Raw genomic sequence first — 12,523 nt, forward strand, 5'->3', positions numbered from 1 at the left:
GGAACCGCCTACCCGCCGAAGCCGTGAACGCCAAAACTCTGCTGGGTTTTAAAATTCATCTGGAAAAGATCATCAGGGCAAATGGGGGTCCTTTGACAAGCTGCCACCTTCCTGTCCTCATCGAGGACAGGAAACATTGCGTAATAGTGGCTTTAGGCATTGTATGTACTAGCTCTATCTATATATCGATCCATTAGTATTAAGTTCTAGATATTAATGTTTTTCTTGCCCGAAACGCATTGCGTAATAGTGGCTTTAGGCATTGTATGTACTAGCTCTATCTATATATCAATCCATTAATGTAACATCACTTGTATGTATATACCTTACCTGAATAAACATCTGAATCTGAATCTGAATCATTAATGTAACATCACTTGTATGTATGTACCTTACCTGAATAAACATAAACATAACTCGGGTAAAATTCAGGTAAATTCCACTAAACATAATTGAAGTATTAAAGTGTAATATAAAAACGCAAGTGGACTCTTTCTCATAAACTTTTTTTGAAACATAACAGAACATAGAGTAGTAAGTATAATCTAACTTTAATGGGGCCAATAATAAAAATAATCAGGGAACATAAGGTTCAGTGCACGAATAAATCCTTCATCAAATAAATACAAGAAATTAGATGACATTAAATGTAGAAAGTTCATAATTCTATTAAATACAAATTTAGGAAAAGAGTAACACAAAAGTAACTTATTACGGGGAAAGAAGTGAGTGAAATTGGTTAATTAGTATTGATTATAAGATATTAATTACATGATAGTAACCATTTCTAAGTCTCTTTTAAACTGATTAGAAGACGTACAGCTTTTAATTTTTAATTCCATTTGGGAGGTCATTCCACAAATTGGGACCCTTGAATTGCATAGCATTTCTGCTTTGGCTGAGTCTTACTCTAAGAACAAGACTTGTCTTGTGATGCGTTTGGCCAGCTCATCCACCACCTCGTTGAACACTATTCCAACATGAGATAGAATTTACACAAATTTTACTTTGTGACCTTCTTAGTTTTATCTCAATTATCTTTTTCTTACAATCCTCGACTATGGACATGAAGACTGGATTTCGACTGTTTAAAGAATCAAGTGCTCCTCGACGGCTATCGACAAATACGAAGACATATTTTTCGTCTTGAGGTACTTCCTCCAAGTCAGCACAGCATAAGCCTGTAGTTCAGTTTATGTAGATGAAATATAATTACTAAGTCGAAGTTCAGTTTTCCTGTCCACAGTTCCAAACTCGATGTATTCCCTTATCTGGATACCATTCCCTGCCCTGCGCCGGCCTGCGGACTCCTAGTTCAACCTTGACGACGAGCAGACGTCTGACACCTGCTCCGCCTGGAGGTGCCGGATCACGTTCTGTTTCGCGATTTTGGATTTGATACTGCCGTTTGGCATTCGTATTCAACGGTCCGGATTATTACGACATCTGGCGCACATATCACCTTGGGTCGCAGGATAATTGATAGATTCTGGACGTTTTCTGGATGGTTCTCCCGGCGGGGTGACGGTGTCCGGCGCCGGCTTGGCCGAGAGATGTCCAGAGTTGGTGGCTCCTGGTATGCCCTCACCCATGGTGGGCGGCTGACTTCTGCTCTACCGTGGGACACTGGATGACTTTTGCGTTTTAGTTAGGGGCCGAGTTTTGGTTTTGCTACCCAGTGTTCTCCCTGTGGGGTGGGGCCGGTGCTTGTCACCCTGAGGAACTCTTGGGGCTCCCCAATCATCTGCCCATCTGTGCGTTTATTGGCCGCGAGGCACATTAGTTTCCGCTGATAAGCGACATTCATTTTTGCTTCTCACAGCCCCGCTCCTGTGCCAGGTAAGTCCACTACTGGATCACCATAGCCCGTGCTACTTGCCCCGCTCCTGTGCCAGGTAAGTCCACAACTGGATCACCATAGCCCGTGCTACTTGCCCCGCTCCTGTGCCAGGTAAGCTACGGGTTCACTATAGCCTGTGCTACTTGGAACTTGTTCCGAGTAGCTGAATCTATAGCAACAACATCTGCTTCGCGATTAGCCACTCACGGGTACGCCGGAGCGCATCCGATCCCAGGATCGTCGTCGTCCCTAAATCAACACTAACACCCTGCCCTGCTATCTTCCACCACCCACCCGTCACAATATACATGTACACTATTGTCTCTTGGTAATTACCTAGGTGTAGTTACAGGAGGAGAGCTACGCTCGTGGTGTCCCGTGTTCCCAACACTGTCATATCCAAGCAAGGAGATCTCATCTTCAGAAAGATATAGCTGCTCAGGAGAAAGTGTAACATCGGGCAACAAATATAATTCCAGAATTAAGTCAACTTTCGTATCAGGGACGGTTGAGGGCCACAGGGCTAACAACACTGCAAACTAAGCATTACAGGGCGGATCTGATTCAATCTATTAAAATACTAAACAATTTGGAGACTGTTGATCCGGACAATTTATACAAAAGGTCAGATGTAACACAAACTAGGAACTCAACAGAGAGAGACGGAGATTTTCAAGCTCAACAAGCCACGGCGTAGGACTGAGAACAGATATCTTTTCACCCACTGGGCTATAAACCCATGGAACTGCCTACTATCCGAAGCCATAAATGCCCAAACTGTTAAATGTTAAAATCTAGCTGTAAAAGATCATCAGGGAAAATGAGGAGACCTTTGATAAGCATAAGGTCAATCATAATATCATGTCATAAGGTCAATCATATCATAAGGTTCTGATATGATTGACCTTTCTTCCATCGTCTGTGGACAGGATAATTGAACTCCAGCTTAGTAATTATATATCATCCACACAAGCTGAACTGCAGGCCATTCTGGCGTGTTTGGAGGAAGTACGCCATGACGACAAAAATGTTTTTGTATTTGTCGATAGCCGAGGAGCACTAGAGTCCTTAAACAGTCGAAACCCAGTCTTCATGTCTATAGTTGAGGATTGTAAGAGAAGAATAACTGAGATACAGCTGAAAGGTTATAGTGTGAAATTCATGTGGATTCCATATCATGTTGGAATAGTGCTCAACGAGGTGGCGGATGACTTGGCCAAACGTGCCACATCAAAACCACAAGTTGACATTGAATGTGAATTCACAATGAGACAAATAAGAAGCAAAATCAGAAATATTCAGGCACAGGCGGGAGTGGAGAGGAGAGAGATAATGTATGAGAGTAGTCAAACCATGCAACACTACATGTATGTGAGTCAAAACACCCATTTCACTTATGGTAAAAGGAGAAATGCTTGGAGTGACTCTGTGTACATGCGGCTCAAGCTTGGGTACAAATATTACTGGGAATATGGGATAGATGTTCATGATAATGACACGAAGTGTAAACTATGTGGTATGTTAAGGTCTCACACCCTGGCCCATTATGTTCTTGATTGTCCGTTGATTAATGTATATAGAAACACTGAGATAAGGACTGTTCCTGAACAAATAGCCTGGATGTGTCACAACGGAAAGGTTGATGATATTCTTGAGAGATATAAGAATTTTGCACCAAGATTGTAATATTTTGTTGAATTATCTGCAGGTGTCTTGCAAATTGTCTATACAGTATACCTAGGTCATAAAAGTATTTGTGTGTACGTCTGATAACATACTACTTGTGAAGGAGGAAATGTATATGTTTACCTCTCAGAATGTTTGGCAATATATTTATTTGTGATGTGTGTCTATGTATATATTAACACGTTGTACTGAATGGGGTGAGAATAGCTTGAGCTACCTCATCCCTTTGTGTGTATTTTACCTCAATAAACTTATTTCAATTTCAATTTCAATTTCAATTTCTTCCATCGACGAGGACGGCTGCGTGTCCTCGTCGAGGCCACTAGTGTTAGTGGCCCTCGGGTTGTTATTGTTTTAGATTCAGCTTCTGGGAACAAAAGTTCCAAGTAGCACGGGCTACGGTGAGCCCGTAGTGGACTTACCTGGCACAGGAGCGGGGCTGTAACTGGTGGGCCCTTAAGAAATTTCAGGTAAAAATAACGCTTTGAAACTACTGAGGGTTTTGGCCTCCACCACCACTTCTCTTAACGTGTTCTAACCGTCTACCACTGTTGCGAAAGTGAATTTTGTTTTTATTTCTTCGGCAGCTTAGTTTAGTTACTTTAAATATATAAGAGGAAAAAAAACTTCTTGTTTTTGAAATTAAAGGTCACAGGAATTTTTCCCTATCTATTTTGTCGATTCTCGTTACTATTTTGTACGTAGTGATCATATTACCGAGATATCATGCCTCCATACAAACACCGTAGTTGTCCCGGATCATGCAAAGGCTTTATTTCTTTATTTTTGGACGGTTCCCACTTGTACCTTCAGTACTTTCCAGGGAGGAGTTTTATTACCCTGTCGAGAGGGTGTACAGCAGTCTACTCCCTCGTGTAGCGTGTGTGTCTCCCTTTCCTGGAAGTCTGCACGTCACTCAAGCAAGTCTGAACACTTTGAATAGTGATACTCCAAGGTTAATGTTAAGGACTCTATCATACACACTCTTCAAATTTAATTGCACTCTCATTATAATTTAATCATTCACTGTGTCAGGGGAAAAGGCAGTCAGTTTATACATACAGTATATCACATTAACGTGAGTGCATGGGAGGGGGGGGGGGGTTGAAACCCTAGTTTTTATTTTAGTTTATTTTATTTATTTATACAAGAAGGTACATTGGGGGTTAACAAAGAACATAGAAATTAAATTGATCTTACATTTTTGTAAAGTCACTAGCACGCATAGCGTTTCGAGCAAGTCCTTAAACTAACAGATAATTTTTAGATAATTCACTGTAAAATTGACAAAAAAATGTTTACAGTAATGTTTAGAAATGTTTGTTTAGTTAGGCTTCAGTGGAAGCCTCAGAATCCCTTGTGGATTCAGTAGAATCCCAGGTTGCAATTCTTCTCCATTTCGTGGCCTAGTCGTCTAAGGCGTGTGCTTGGGAGTACCCAGAGCATAGGTTCGAATCCTCATCATGACTTCTTCTGATCGAGGGTGTCTCCCCCCCCCCTACCTAGGATTGAATTACTGACCCTTCCCAGGATGCAACCCCACAACAAGATAATTCTTGGGTACCTATTTACTGCTAGGTGGACAGGAAATATTGGTGATAGGAAACGCGGCCAACTATTTCTGTCTCATCCGGGATTCGAACCCGGAATTCTCGATTGTGAGTCGAGAACGCACCTGACTGTACTACTAGGATCCCTCATTTCAGCCACTGTATTTCTTTGATACGTGAATAATCCTCATAGCTTCGTTCTGTATCAGCTCTAGTTTTTATTTTTAAATTCTGGCTTGCTCTGTGTAACTGTGGTTCCTGTTCCTCTTCACCACCTCCCTCTTTCTGTCTGGTTATCTCGCTTACAGGAGTCTCTTTCCGTTCGTATTTTTAATATTTCTCCTCGTGTTGTTCCTTCCTTGCCCCCATGGAGGGTCCCCCTTCCGAAGTTTTGTACATCCTTGACCTGCATCACTAAAGCTTTTACCCCTCCTACCGTTCTGAGACGCCTTTTCCCTGAGCACTTTTCTTTTCACTCCCTCTCCGTTTCCATCATCACCGATGGGTGTAAGTCTGCGGACGGTGTAGGCTACTCTGTTTTTTTTTCCTGACAGCACTTATATGTGTCGCTTACCTCCGGAGACTAGCACCTTCACAGCAGAACTTTATGCTATTCTCTATGCTCTTCGTCTCCTGCTTTCTCGTTGTCAATCTTCCTTTGTGGTTGTAGTTGACTGTCGTAGTGCCCTCATGGCTCTCGGGTCCGTCAATCCGGTCCATCCAGTGGTTGTCGAGATTCAACATTGGCTGTTTCTTATTCACAGTAAATTTAAGTCGGTTGAGTTTTTCTGAGTTCCCAGCCATATTGGTGTGTCTTTAAATGAGCGTGTGGATGCTGCCGCTAAGGAAGCTGTCCGCTCTTGTCCCATCTCCCGTAAAGGTATCCCTTATTCCGACTTTTACCCAGTTATCCATTCCTCCATCCTTACCCGTTGGTAGGATTGTTGGTCTTCTGTTACTGGTAACAAACTGCGTACTCTTAAGAGTAGTGTGTCCTCGTGGCCGTCCTCCTGCCACTGTAACCGGCAGTGGGAAACGGCTCTGGCGAGGTTGCGTATTGGCCATACTCGCTTAACTCCCGGTCACTTAATGGAGCGCCGCCCAGCGCCTTATTGTCCAAATTGCGTTGTTCCTCTTACGGTCGTGCATATCCTTGTTGAATGTCTTGACTTCCAGGACGAGCGTGTGTCTTGTTTTCAGACTGTCCCTCGCGGTCGCTTGTCCCTCGATAGAATTCTTGGTGAATCGGATACTTTTGATATCGTTCGCCTTATGCATTTCTGTTCTCGTATTGGCATCCTTGGTGATATTTAGCGCCCTCTGATTATTCCACACATTTGATGGTGCTACATAGCCTTCCCGGTTTGGTGCCTTCTTTTGATAATTACTTACTTATTTGTCCTGTGTAAGACAAAATGGGCGCTACAAGTCTATCAGGCACAGAACAGCGATTGTATTCCATCTGCGTTGGCAGACTGACGTGCGTCGGGAGCCCTCGTGCAAGTCAACCTGTCCTCAGATCATGTCCATTACATCCAGCGGTCGACCCCACAGACGCATTCATAAATTTTAACATGCTGTTCATTCAAAACGAGAATTTTCTCAAATATAAATTAATATTATACTATATTAGCATATTGTACATATATAGGCATAGGTTAGGTTGGGTGTTTAGGTTCTGTTGGCGATTATTTGTATTTGTAGTACGTGGGTGAAGCATTTACAGCGTTGTGGTTCGAACAAAATTCGCCAGTGAAGCACTTGTTCCGGAAGTGTTCGAACGTCAGCAGTTGTGAGTCGTGTGGAAACCGTTTTTCATTTATAAACAGTGGGTTTGGCACAGCCCGTCCTCCAAACAAAGATCCAAAAGTGATTCCATGTACCCGCCAAACTCCCTGTTTATGGATGAAAAACTGTTTACACACGATTCACAACTGCTGACGTTCGAACATATCCGGAACAAGTGCTTCACTGACGAATTTTGTTCGAATCACAACGCTGTAAATGCTTCACCCACGTACTACAAATACAAATAATCGCCAACAGAACCTAAACACCTAACCTGACCTATGCCTATAAACGCACAATATGCCATTATAATATTAATTTATATTAGAGAAAATTTCCGTTTTGAATGAACAGTATGTTAAAATTTATGAATGCGCCTGTGGGGTCGACCGCTGGATGTAATGGACTTGAGTCGAGGACGGGCTGTTCCTCGACACCAGTCTTATGGGCTGGTGTTCCCACGTCTCGAGAACTCATCTGGGCTTACATTCTGTTTACCTGTAGTGCTGCTATGATCCATTAGTAACAACCCAGGTGTATTTAATGAGAGTAACGACGTTCCGGTCCGTCCTGGGGCCTTATCCAGTAAAAGTGGCCGTATCAGTAATTCAATATAAGGCAAGAGGGGAGGAGACGAGAGGGAAAGTGAGGGGGGAAAAGGTGGTGAAGAGTAATTAGAGAAGCGTGAAAACCCGAGTCAACACGAGATCAAAGGAAACTGCATAAGGCGAAATGACAGAAAAATAAAGCAGAAAAAAACACGAAAAGGAAAAAAAAGTGGATTAAGACAAGATAACCAAAAAAGAGAGAGAGAGAGAGAGAGAGAGAGAGAGAGAGAGAGAGAAAGAGAGAGAGAGAAGAGAGAGAGAAGAGAGAGAGAAGAAGAGAGAGAGAAGAGAGAAACAGAAGAGATAAAAAGTTAGCATAGAGTGGCAAACAGCCAAGTCAGACCACGCTTGCCAAGAGGATTACAACGTTTAAGTACGTACTGAGCAAGGAAACAGTCGACAGCAATACAGAAAAAAGCCAGAACTAAGGTTCATGTTGTGTATATAAACCTCTTCAAGAAGACGGTGTCTGTGGAGAGCAGAGGCAGGGAACATTATTTTGGAAGATGATCCAGCTATAGGATGCAACCCGTTCTCGCAAATTCGTAAAGTCAATATTGACTTATTAACTACGTGCATAGGTGACATACTAAACATAATAGATACCCTTAAAAAGATTCATAGAAAACACCGACCTTACCTAATCTTGTTAGTATCTTAAGATAAGCATCTTATTGCTTCGTAATTACAATTATTACTTAACCTACACCTATTATAGGTTAGGTAATAATTGTAATTACGAAGCAATTAGATGCTTATCTTAACATACTAAGTAGGTTAGGTAAGGTCGGTGTTTTCTATGAATCTTTTTAAGGGTATCTATTATGTTAAGTATGTCACCTATGCACATATTTAATAAGTCAATATTGACTTATTTAATTTGCGAGAACGGGTTGATAGGATGACACATCTCCTCCTACCATGCAGGCGATGAGTTACAATAACGTGGCTAAATTATGTTGACCAGACCACACACTAGAAGGTGAAGGGACGACGACGTTTCGGTCCATCCTGGACCATTCTCAAGTCGATAGAACTTGAGAATGGACCATTCTCATCGACTTGAGAATGGTGCAGGACGGACCGAAACGTCGTCGTCCCTTCACCTTCTAGTGTGTGGTCTGGTCAACATCTCCTAACAAGTTGTACTCGCCTAACATGACACGAGAGACCACTCTCATTGAAGGTGTGGGTTTTGGGTTCATTGTTTTAAGTCATATTATTGTGACACTCTGCATAAGATCCCGTACTTACTGTCATCTCATTATTATTATTTACACCTACACTCTCTTTGTTTACAGTAATATGGTATAGCGATGCAGAAGGTGTCTTCACCTTTTGTCAATATTCAAATGTTTATATTATATTTATTTATTTCATGGCTTCAGTAAGAACTTGAGGCGAGGGACCGTGTGTATAAAGTGAAGGCCAATAAAACAACAACCTGAGTTACATAAAATATATGAAAATATAATTTACATAAATGTCAAATATATATATAGAGAGTACACCCAGGCCGCCACCTACACATACCCACGTACTCAACAGTGGTCTAGCATGTCGGCGTTAAAACTATCTCAAAAAGGTCCAGTTTATATATATATATATATATATATATATATATATATATATATATATATATATATATATATATATATATATATATATATATATATATATATCAACATTTGTGGCAACTAAAACAATGTTAACTATAATGATATATTTCGCTCCAGCATATACAAATATTACTATTCAGCTTGAAGCGCTGCTCGAGATTAGTAACTTTATAAAAAATATATATAAATACCTATTATAAACACTGTAATCACATCCCTATGTAATATTAATAAAGAATTAATATGTTATACTTGTATTACTGTTTGATACTCTAGGCACCTCCATGTACTAAGGGGGCAGGACCCTCCTTGTACTAGGGGGGGGGGGGGGGGGCAGGACCCTCCTTGTACTAGGGGGGCAGGACCCTTCCTTGTACTAGGGGGGGGGGCAGGACCCTTCCTTGTACTAGGGGGGGGGCAGGACCCTTCCTTGTACTAGGGGGGGGCAGGACCCTCCTTGTACTAGGGGGGCAGGACCCTTCCTTGTACTAGGGGGGGGGGCAGGACCCTTCCTTGTACTAAGGGGGGGGGCAGGACCCTTCCTTGTACTAGGGGGGGGGGCAGGACCCTTCCTTGTACTAGGGGGGCAGGACTCTCCTTGTACTAGGGGGGGCAGGACCCTCCTTGTACTAGGGGGGGCAGGACCCTCCTTGTACTAGGGGGGGCAGGACCCTCCTTGTACTAGGGGGGGGGGCAGGACCCTTCCTTGTACTAGGGGGGGCAGGACCCTCCTTGTACTAGGGGGGGGGCAGGACCCTCCTTGTACTAGGGGGGGGCAGGACCCTCCTTGTACTAGGGGGGGCAGGACCCTCCTTGTACTAGAGGGGGGGGGGCAGGACCCTTCCTTGTACTAGGGGGGCAGGACCCTCCTTGTACTAGGGGGGCAGGACCCTCCTTGTACTAGGGGGGCAGGACCCTTCCTTGTACTAGGGGGGGCAGGACCCGTCCTTGTACTAGGGGGGCAGGACCCCTCCTTGTACTAGGGGGGCAGAACCCCTCCTTGTACTAGAGGGGCAGGACCCTTCCTTGTACTAGGGGGGGCAGGACCCTTCCTTGTACTAGGGGGGCAGGACCCTCCTTGTACTAGGGGGGGCAGGACCCTCCTTGTACTAGGGGGGGCAGGACCCCTCCTTGTACTAGGGTGCAGGACCCTCCTTGTACTAGGGGGGGCAGGACCCCTCCTTGTACTAGGGGGCAGGACCCTCCTTGTACTAGGGGGAGGCCAGAACCTCTTCGTGTGAGAGTAGAAGGACTCTCCTTGTGCGCTGGAGGGCGGCCAGGACTTCCACTCCACAGAAGAAGCGGCCTGCAACCCCCTTTGACAGGCGGGGCGGCCAAGACTCCCCATGCTGGATGTGGTGGGCCGCACGCAGAACCTCTCTCAGCCTCTTCAAGTACCAACAAAGTGCCAAAGGAGCACCTGATGCTCCTGCAACAGAAGCGTGCGGGCAGGTCCGGCTGTGGCACACGCCATGCCGCCATCCCTGACCTGCTCTGAGGCACACACACGTGTGGAAAGACCGAGGGCTGCCTCACCATGTTAATGGAGAAGTAGAGGATATCAAACCGGAATACACAGGGGAAGATAGGCAAAGAATGATTAAAAGTTGTTTTCTTATGAGGTGAAAGTGGGAGAAAATGTAGCAGGCCACATGGGACTGTAGTGTGAGTGTAGCAGGCCACATGGGACTACAGTGTGAGTGTAGCAGGCCACATGGGACTGTAGTGTGAGTGTAGCAGAACACATGGGACTACAGTGTGAGTGTAGCAGGCCACATGGGACTGTAGTGTGAGTGTAGCACACCACATGGGACTGTAGTGTGAGTGTAGCAGGCCACATGGGACTACAGTGTGAGTGTAGCAGGCCACATGGGACTGTAGTGTGAGTGTAGCACACCACATGGGACTGTAGTGTGAGTGTAGCAGACCACATGGGACTACAGTGTGAGTGTAGCAGACCACATGGGACTACAGTGTGAGTGTAGCAGGCCATATGGGACTACAGTGTGAGTGTAGCAGGCCACATGGGACTACAGTGTGAGTGTAGCAGGCCACATGGGACTACAGTGTGAGTGTAGTAGATCAATTGTCTTGGTATCAATGATGTACTTCAGTTCGGTGAGAGTTGTGACCAACCACTAAAGTGATGAACAACAGCCAATGTCACGCGAGGACTGATAGTCTTGGAGATGCTTCATGTGAGGTGGCTGTCTGCCTTGCTCCATTGCTCTCCAGACCTCTGGATCCATCTTCAACAACTCCGCAAAGCTGGAGTTCGGTAATGGCGGTCCTTCCACTGATTGGTTGCTCACTGCACTGATCTCTTTTTGCCTCATTTTCGATATTGGTTTCCGTATTCTTTGACAATCTTTAATTACACTTTGGGTGACTTCTGGCCTTCCTCAAGTTTGTTTATGGTTTCCTTCACGCTGGCCGCGTCCTCTCTCACTTCTCTTATGACGCTCGCTGGCTTGGGTCAAAATTATATTTTGTTCTTGTGTGTTAATTCTGAGTTATATTTGGTGTACCTTCCTGTGTGCTCTTGTAGGCCGGTGTCTGTCCGTCCCGTCCCCGCGCCCACACCGTCTTCACTACATTACTCCAGAGTCCCTCGCTAGTGGATCTGTGTGTGTGTGTGTGTGTGTGTGTGTGTGTGTACTCACCTAGTTGTACTCACCTAGTTGTGTTTGCGGGGGTTGAGCTCTGGCTCTTTGGTCCTGCCTCTCAACCGTCAATCAACAGGTGTACAGATTCCTGAGCCTATCGGGCTCTGTCATATCTACACTTGAAACTGTGTATGGAGTGAGCCTCCACCACATCACCCCCTAATGCATTCCATTTGTCAACCACTCTGACACTAAAAAAGTTCTTTCTCATATCTCTGTGGCTCATTTGGGCACTCAGTTTCCACCTGTGTCCCCTTGTGCGTGTTCCCCTTGTGTTAAATAGACTGTCTTTATCTACCCTATCAATCCCCTTCAGAATCTTGAATGTGGTGATCATGTCCCCCCTAACTCTTCTGTCTTCCAGCGAAGTGAGGTTTAATTCCCGTAGTCTCTCCTCGTAGCTCATACCTCTCAGCTAGGGTACTAGTCTGGTGGCAAACCTTTGAACCTTTTCCAGTTTAGTCTTATCCTTGACTAGATATGGACTCCATGCTGGGGCTCCATACTCCAGGATTGGCCTGACATATGTGGTATACAAAGTTCTGAATGATTCTTTACACAAGTTTCTGAATGCCGTTCGTATGTTGGCCAGCCTGGCATATGCCGCTGATGTTATCCGCTTGATATGTGCTGCAGGAGACAGGTCTGGCGTGATATCAACCCCCAAGTCTTTTTCCTTCTCTGACTCCTGAAGAATTTCCTCTCCCAGATGATACCTTGTATCTGGCCTCCTGCTCCCTACACCTATCTTCATTACATTACATTT

The sequence above is a fragment of the Procambarus clarkii genome, chromosome 7, assembly GCF_040958095.1.
Source record: "Procambarus clarkii isolate CNS0578487 chromosome 7, FALCON_Pclarkii_2.0, whole genome shotgun sequence".
Classification (NCBI taxonomy): domain Eukaryota; kingdom Metazoa; phylum Arthropoda; class Malacostraca; order Decapoda; family Cambaridae; genus Procambarus; species Procambarus clarkii.